A 9,266-nucleotide genomic window follows, 5' to 3' on the forward strand; every position below is an offset into this window, starting at 1 on the left:
CCACAGTACCTGAGTGAACTTCTGCTCCTCTATGACCCACCACGCCTACTTAGATCAAAAGGTGCAGGCTATCTGCTGGTACCTCATATAGTGAAGGCTACATCAGGGGGCAGAGCCTTTTCTTACAAAGCCCCACAGTTATGGAACAGCCTTCCAAGTAGTGTTCGGGAATCAGACACAGTCTCAGCATTTAAGTCTAGGCTGAAAACATATCTTTTTAGTCAAGCCTTTTGTTAATGGTGTTTATGAGGTAAAGGAGTAGATCTGGAGGGTCCTCAGACATAGAGTGTTTTGGTAAACTGGGATGTACGGATGCTGTCAGTCCCCACTCGCTTGCTCACTCGAGTTTGTTGACGGTGTAGTGGCTGGCTACTTTATGTCCAGGGGCTCTCTCATGCCTGTGTTACCTTCTGGCTCTCTCCTTTTAGTTATGCTGTCATAGTTAGTTGCCGGAGTCCCTGCTTGTACTCGGTGCAATATGTATACTGCTCCTACTTATTCAGGTGACATTGGGCATACCTAACCACCTGTGTTTTCTTTCCCTCCCCCCCACCCCAAATCTGTCCCTCTGAGTTACATGGAGTCAACCGGAAATCTTTTGGTGGAGAGGGTGGAGACCTCGACTGGCTATCGTAGCCTGCAGGGAATCGGCCGTCAGACATTCTGTTGCATGTCCCAGACCTGGTGAAATGTAACTGAATTGTCTTGGCCAGCCCTAAGGGTCCCATCTGCATCTCATCATTGCTGAGGAGTGTGCTCCCATCACCCAATCAAGCATCCAGCCAGACCTGGTCATGATATTTTTTACCATATTAACATGCCATTGTTGTGTGTTATGCCTGATGTAAAGACTCTCGTCTCTGCGAGTCTACGACACAGATTTAATACTTGTCATTTTTAGGGCATACCTAACAACCTGTGTTTTCTTTCTCTCTCTCTTCCCCCCCCCCCAAATCTGTCCCTCTGAGTTACATGTTGATCCTGGGATTGAGATGCTGGCCTCTTCTGCCCCTCGGACCTGCTTGATCTATCCTGGTGCCCTGTGTCTGGTCGGAGTTTTATCACACCGCTCCTGTGAAGGACGGCCCCATGAGGACAGTTGAGGGTTATACCTGTTAAAACTGTTAATATTATAGTCAGGCTGTCTGTTGTTGCCCAAATGAGGATGGGTTCCCTTTTGAGTCTGGTTCCTCTCGAGGTTTCTTCCTCATGTCGTCTGAGGGAGTTTTTCCTTGCCACCGTCGCCACAGGCTTGCTCATTGGGGATAGATTAGGGATAAAATTAGCTCATGTTTTAAGTCGTTCAAATTCTTTAAAGCTGCTTTGCAACAATGTTTATTGTTAAAAGCGCTATACAAATAAACTTGATTTGATTTGATTTCTGCCTGAAAATAAATGCAGAGGGTTTGTCAATAAATGTGTGAGAAAATTATTGAAGCATTTAAAAATTATGTTCCTCAAAGAAAGATAGGAAGGGATTTGGATATTTCATCCTTTACGGTGCATAATATCATGAAAGTATTCAAAACATCTGGAGGAATTCCATACCTCTCAACCCATTTCAGAGTCCAGCCTTATACGTCCTCACAAAAACCCTGACTGAAGACAAAAAATCCTTACAAACTAAAATTGAGACAATTATATTTTGTTTTTGAGGAATACTATATTGAAAAACAAACAAAGAAAAATTTCACTTGCACTTCTTCCACATCATAATTTGCTTTCTGAAATTCATGATCATGTTTTCTTTTTCTTTCTCCATGCTCTCACGGAAGGCAGTCGCATTTCTCTCCCTCTCCTCTTCCTTATCTTCCCTGCTTTGCTCCTCTCGTCTCGTCTGTCTGCTGTCTATACTTTTGAGAGACTCTCTCTGCACTGCTCTCCAAGCTAAAAATCATGGAATTGATAAATTGGTCTCTCAGTGCAATTGACACAATTTGACGAGAAGCCTGGGTTCGGGGGAACTGGCCTGTCCTGCTGGAACTTTCGCAGCTGGCTACACAATGGACGCGTGGGAGAAGTGGTGGGTCATGTGCCTGGCGGTTCTTTCTGTGGAGGGCATTGAAGACATCTACCTATTCAGAACCATGATTACAGGTCTTTTGCTGATTGGATTAAGCATTGCCCTGGTATCGAGGAAATCGGAAAACGGTGACAGCTGTCCAAAGCCCCATAAAGCTGCCTGACATGATTGAAGCAGTGGGCAGAGCTGTCGGCACTCAGACTGTGGCTATTTAGAACTTGAACCGCAACATGGATAACATCATGGAGAAGCTCTTGGCTTTGTAAAGGAAAATGGATTGCTTCGGAGACCAGAATGGACAAACAGAGTAGTTGTGTAAAAGAATGCGTCTACTCGCCCCAAGACCAAACAATCCCAATCTTATCTGCTTTCGGCCCCCTCAGACAGCACTGGCCTCGGTCAAGGACGTTGCTGGAACAACAACTCCCCCTGAAGATCACTGCAGTGAGATGCTCTTGCATTCCTTCCCCTACTTCCCATGGTTGCTGCTTTTTACCCCCGGTGTGACAAGCAGGTGCACGACCAGCGCCGTCATGGCTGCAGGAATGGACGGCTGCTTGCTTGCGCTGGGTTACCCCCCCCGATCACTCCCCCTCCCCCTCCCCCCTCAAGTCTCGAGTTTTCATGTTGTAAAGTGTACTTTTGTGCTTATGTGCTGAGGTGTTTTTTTTTTATGTTCCCACACTGTACTCCCCACAGGAGCATAGTGTAGGGGTTGCTTTTTCTTATTCTGTATTTTCTTTCCATCCCTGTCGTCCTGTCCTGTCCTGTCTACTCCCCCTTTGTCAATTGTATGTATGTGTATATGTACGGACGGGTTGATGGCCAATTTCGCTGGCACTTGTGACTAGTGACAATAAAGGGTTCATTCATTCATTCATTCATTCATTCATGTTCATCCCATAATTCAGAAATCGGCCAGGATTGCACTGATCCATCTTTCACCATTAGAAAAGAAAAGTTATTGTTTATAGAAAGACAGCTGTGTACAACCAGGCCTGATCTCTTCTGCTTGAATGTTACACACACATGTTGAAGTTTACTGACTGTAACAATTTTAGCAGAAAGAGAGGGTTTTTTTGTTCCCAAATACAACATTTAATAAATTAATAATAACTATTTGATACAAATTAAAATATATTGTATTCATTCAAGTAATTTAATTATTATTTAAACATTAATGATGGTTGTATTTTGTTTTTATCCTGCACCCCCGGGAGCCAAATTTTCCTGTGATTTCTCAACTAAGCACCTGAGCTTGGGCTGAAAATCCATGACTGAGCAAAGTCTAAAGAAACACATTTTGAGAAATAGGTGACACAATCAGTCTGTTTGTCCTAAATTCTGTAGCTGAAGAGGAATCAAAGAGAGGAACTCGAATCAAAACAATACCTCAGCTTTTGCTGAAATTCCCAGAATTTAAGAACCAGGGAAGGTTGACTATAGGTTGACTATATTTTACACAGTTTAAGAAATTGTATAATCATTCTCCATATCTGAAAATAAAATAGAAAAAAAAGTTTCACCTTTAGACAGCAGGCCTTGTTCCCTTGGAATTAATCTCTTTTCTTTTTTTTAAAACAACAAAAAAGGTTGGTTGGTTGGTTTGTTCAGATGCACTTCGAAAAAGGTGTCGAAGCTCCATAAACTCCTTCACTTGAGGAAAGTGTCAGGAATGCAGGCAACAGACATGTGTAAAAGTAGAACAAAATTTAATAAGGCTCACTGGCAGACAAATCCAAAGCACTAAGCAAAAAGCAGAGTTAAAAACAGGCAAAGGTTGGGGCGAGGCACAATCAAAGGCAATATCAAAAAGGCAAAGTCCAAGGTATAAAGTCAAAACCAGAATTAACAGTGCAATAATAAAAGGCTCGGCAAAGTCAGACACAAGGAATTGAGCAGATACTTCATAATAAACTGTGAGAATGGAAGACCTTATGTAGTGAGTTGTGGTGATTGTGAGCAGGTACATGTGATTTAGAACTCAGGAGATTATGAGTGGTGAGGTGCAGGATGTGTGTTTTAGTCTGTGGCTGTCAGATTTGAAGGCTGCTGTGAATTCTGGGAAGTGGAGTCTTGAGTGAGAGCGACTGAAAGGTAGAACAGGTTCAGGCAGATTCACAGCCACATGGAATGTAAACAGGTTTTAACAGGTGAGGAGACTCTACTTCCCAGAAGATTCCTCTTCAAAAGTCATGAGTACTGACTGGCACACGGATTAAAATCAGTGGTTTTTTTTGTTTATTTGCTGTTGTAGCAGGGTTCTACCTGGTTCCTCTCCACTTCCGTTGTTTGACTGCAGTTACAGTATCTGTACCTGGGAGAAGCTCCGTCACTCTCTACTCTTAGGAATATTTGTGTGTGTGTGCAGGGGTGTTCCTGGGGGTGGTCCGACCGGGCAGCCACCCGGGGCGGCATCGCGGGGGGGGCGGCACGAGCACGGGCGCGAAAATAAAAAACGGTCCCAAAAAAAAAGGTCCCCCAAAAAAACCCCTCGAAAAAAAAAAACAAGACGGGCGGGGGGGGGGGGGGGGGGGGGTGAACATTTTGGATGGGGAAGCCCAATACCAAAGTTGCGCAGGTGATGTCATCAGTGTGTGTGTGTGTGTGCCTAACTTGTCGTAGCCCCATAATATGCACAATCCTGCCAGCGGAACGTTGTACTAGTCATCAAAAAGACTTTACTACCATAGTACTACACTACTATGACATTACACAGAGTCTTAAGTAGAGTAGAGTGGGGGAAAAAGCCCCCCTTAAGGAAAATTCAGTTTTTCTCCAATTTGAAATGAACCATGTGTTGTTTTAATCCATTTTAATGTCACTGTTGTCAAAAACTATGATTAAAACTAAACACATGGTTCATTTCAACTTGGAGAAAAACTGAATTTTCCTTAAGGGGGGCTTTTTTCCCCCACTCTACTCTAATTATGATAAAAGGAAACGATGCCCCCTGGGGGCCATTTACCCCGCCATTAAGGGGGCGTTTTACCCCACAGACTACACTTTTACAAAAAAGGGTCTTACTTTCAAAATGTGATTCAACTTTTTATACCTAATGTATTTTTTTTAATGTACTGTCTTGTCTATTCATACCACATACACAGCTGTGATATCTGCCGAAATAGCAGCTATCTAAATACAGTTTTACTGATATCTGAAAATTATATCACTTACCATGAAATTTGATTTCTCTCTGCTGCGTTGCTGATATGCGATCCACAGTGGATATTTGTATATCCCTGTTGTCAAGCCAGTCCATAGCAACAATAGAAATGTAACTTTGTGCCATCTGGTGGTTATTTTGGGCAAAACAGGCTGGGGGCCTTTTACCCCATGGGGGCGTATTACCCCACTCTACTCTAATACATTACGACTTGATCATGCCATTCTGGTAACAGCAAATTTATAACGGGCCGTGTCCATGATGTACAACACACGATGAGAAATGTTTAAATGACCATGTAAAGCTGTTAACATTCTGTTGGCTAATACAGAGCCCAACATGGCGGGGGGGGGGGGGGGGGGCAGCACGAGCGCGGGCGCGAAAAAAAAAATGGTCCCCCAAAAAAAAGGTCCCCCAAACCCCCCCCCCCCCCCCCCCCCAAAAAAAAAAAAAAACAATACGGGCGGGGGGGCGCCAGCAGGGGGTTTCACCCGGGGAGTAAATCACTCTAGGATCGCCACTGTGTGTGTGTGTGTGTGTGTGTGTGTGTGTGTGTGTGTGTGTGTGTGTGTGTGTGTGTGTGTGCGCGCTCGTGTGCACATTCCATTTTATGGTAGCCCATAAGGAATTGTAGTTTGGTGTTTCAGCTGTATTAAATATATTAAAAAGAAAAAAAAGGACAATCTAAATATAAGAATGTGTTCAAAGAATTTAGAAGAGGTTAAAAGAATGAAAAGTAATACAGTTGCCTCAGAAACTATCAAAGACTATTATTTCCTATATAAAACTTATTGCACAGAAAGTCCATAACTTTTTGATAAATTAAAACAAATTCAGAGTAATTTTTTTTATTAAATCACATTAAACTCCAAAGTATTCATGAAGAGGACTTCATCATGACCTGACTTTCATGTTCCACTCCTGATTAATTCTGTTATGTATGTTCAAGTGCAGAAATTTATTTTCCATACACATTTTCTTCTGACATCCCAATCCATATAAAGTTAAGTGAACATGCACGAGCACCACACTCTGCCCTCTCTCCTCTCTCAAGTACACCAATTTTTATATGCTAATCAGAGCTACACCTCTTTTCATTGTCAGAAAAAATGGCAAAAGAAGCAGGAAGTCATTAAAAAAAAAAAACCTCAATGTCAGTGAGGTAGAGGTGCTACTTTCAGAGGTAGAGTCCAGAAATACATTTTATTTGGCACTCTGTCCTCTGGCATTGAGAAAAGAAAAAAAGAAAGTGGGAGAGTGTGGCGGAGGCTGTTAATTTTTCCCCCATGTAAAGCGACCTTGGGTTTGTGAAAGGTGCTATATCAATGTAACATTTATTATTATTATTATTATTATTATTATTATTATTATGTAGTGGGGTCAAAGAACTGCCTGGAAAATGAAATAAAAAAAGTAGTACTCCAACATTAAGGTTGACATCAAGTGGAGGACTGCTGCCCACTGCTAAAGTGTGGCAAGAATGGGCAGCGGGGCAGGAGTCAAGGAACTCGTTCCATTTGAACAGAGAATTTCCTCTGCTGTGGGTGACACTGTTCTTCCCAGAGTACTGGTGGAATGTGAGGGAGACTCTGTGTACAAGATCACAGTGAAGGTAAAGAAATCTCCATTTATTTGGGAAACCTACTAGATTTACCTTTACAATGGTCTTTATGCAAGAGCTTTCCCATACCATACCAGAGAAACATTGCATGTGTAAAGATGCAATGCTATAGGCCTTCTTTTGTCAATTCAAACCGAGTAAACACGGGTTCTTCCCTGGTCATGACAATTCAGATAGGATCTGGGTCACAACTTGGGAGAGATACATAACAGTGAACACACAGGCTGGAAATGGGCAGATATCTCACATCTCACACATTCTTTTTCCTCTTGGTGTGTGTGTGCACATGGAATGGTGTGAGCAGGTGCTCATGTGTGCTTTAATTTCATAGACATGGTACTACTTGGGGACAAACAGAGTGCAGCAGCTCATTGCATGAAGAGGAGTACCATAGACGTCGCCAGACCCATTTTAGGGTAGCTCCAGCCACCCTATCTTATGGCAAAGCCACCCTATATTTTTTGCCCTTTTTAAAATTATTTATATTTTTATTTTTTTCCCAAAAAAAACAAAGGCAGTAAAGCACTGAACATGAGCCATGAAGAACACAAGTTAATCCGAACAACAGGCTTGCTTATTTATTGTTTAATGCAATATTATTAATATCGTTATGATTCCTCCTCATTGGCTCTGTGTCAAGCGTCACGTCGAGTGGTAGGCTAGTAGGACTTAAAAAACTACGCGGGCATTCTGCAGCAGGCGCGGTGCGGGCTTCCATTGAGTTGGGTTTGCAGAGAGTCAGAATTCTATGCTTTCATTTGCAGACACACACGGTGAGATTGTAATTTGATGTCAGTGGTTTGCATTTGCTTAACTTTACCTAGGCTATATTGAGTCTTCTGTAGAATATTTACATGATGATTTGTGAAGCACTTGCCCTCTTCAGTTTGCGCAGGAATGCATGACACCTACCATTGTTTTTGTCACATTTTTGTAGTTTAGCTGGTGAAGTTGCTTCAGCAAGCAATTAAATGATGAAAGCAATTTTAAAATAGAATAGAAATGGTGGGAAGTGTGTCCCCAAGGTGTGATGCTCTTGAAATAATGAATTGATTGACAGCCTTAGTAGGTGCTCTGAAAAATGTTCGGCGCGCGCTGCGCGCGCACAATACCTTTTCTCCTCTGGGTGCTAAGCTACCCCTGTCTCTCAAACCTAGTGACGTCCCTGAGGAGTACCCAGGGGGCAGCCATGACCTGAAGCAGCCTTGGGCCCAAAGGGCCACTGGTTCAATTCCCAGGACAGGCAGGAAAAATATGAAGGGAGTTGAGTGAATGAACAGCACTTACTCCTCCCACTGTATCATGGGTGAAGTCCCCTTGAGCAAGGCACCTAACCCCCAAGTGCTCCTGGAGTGCCATAGCACAGCTGCCCACTGCTCTGGGTATGTGTGTGTGTGCTCATTGCTCACTTGTGTGTGCATGCGTATGTTCACTGCTTCAGATGGGTTAAATGCAGGGAAGGAATTTCGTTGTGCTTGACTGTACATGTGACCAAATAAAGGTTTCTTCTTCTGCTACTATTAATAATAAAGGAGATGGGTGAGAAGAAGTGTGTGCTTTATTTCAGCTGCAGTGTTTTCATCCAGAACTCATGCACATCCTGAATAATTTTAGTGGACAAAAATCAGCATGTGCAGCTTTTTTAGTCTTGTTTCACCTACTCAAAAATAAACTGCCGTAAAGTCTGGAAGTTTGCACTTGAGTTGTTCATTTGTTCTCCTATGTGAGTGTGCTTGCAGAACAATGCACTGAAATCACTGTGCATCCTCATTTACAAATAGATCTGGGTGGTGCCATTCACATTTATATCGACCCTGGTCAGACTCCAGTCCAACAACCTTGAGAGGTGGGTCGCAAAGTCAAGTCTGACAACACAGACTGACCTTTTCAAACACAAATCAATGTGGGTGTAACCCTGGTTGGTCACTTGGTTTTGAAAGGGGTACATGTGTACTTGGACCCAGAGAACGTTTTGCCAACATTCAGTGATCAACCTTGTGATTGCATGATCAGATTTATGTTCTGGACACTTGGGTAAGGGGAGGGATAGAGCTGGTGGCAGTTACTGTGCAGAACATCCACTACATTAATGTAGTAAATCTGGGAGAGCTTCATGTGTTACCTGGGAGCAATTTTATCGAGATCAGTTTCGCTAGTGTTCCAGGGGTTTATGCCATCACTTTATTCACTCATGTTGGTTTTCTGGTTACATTATTAGTACAAGAGCTAGCTTAGACCTCAACATTATCAACACATTGGGAAAACAGCAAAGAAATCCATCTCTGTGCTGAGGGTCTGTTGGAAAAGTTTATAGCACAACAAGACATGGAAAATTAAGTGGAGAGGCTATCACACTTAACTTGTGCTGGAGAACACTATCCTGTGAATTTCTACAGTAACTCCATAAAACACAGCTGAGATTCAACAGTTTACAGTCATCAAGCATACGGTACAGT

Source organism: Neoarius graeffei, chromosome 16, assembly GCF_027579695.1.
Source record: "Neoarius graeffei isolate fNeoGra1 chromosome 16, fNeoGra1.pri, whole genome shotgun sequence".
NCBI classification, from domain to species: domain Eukaryota; kingdom Metazoa; phylum Chordata; class Actinopteri; order Siluriformes; family Ariidae; genus Neoarius; species Neoarius graeffei.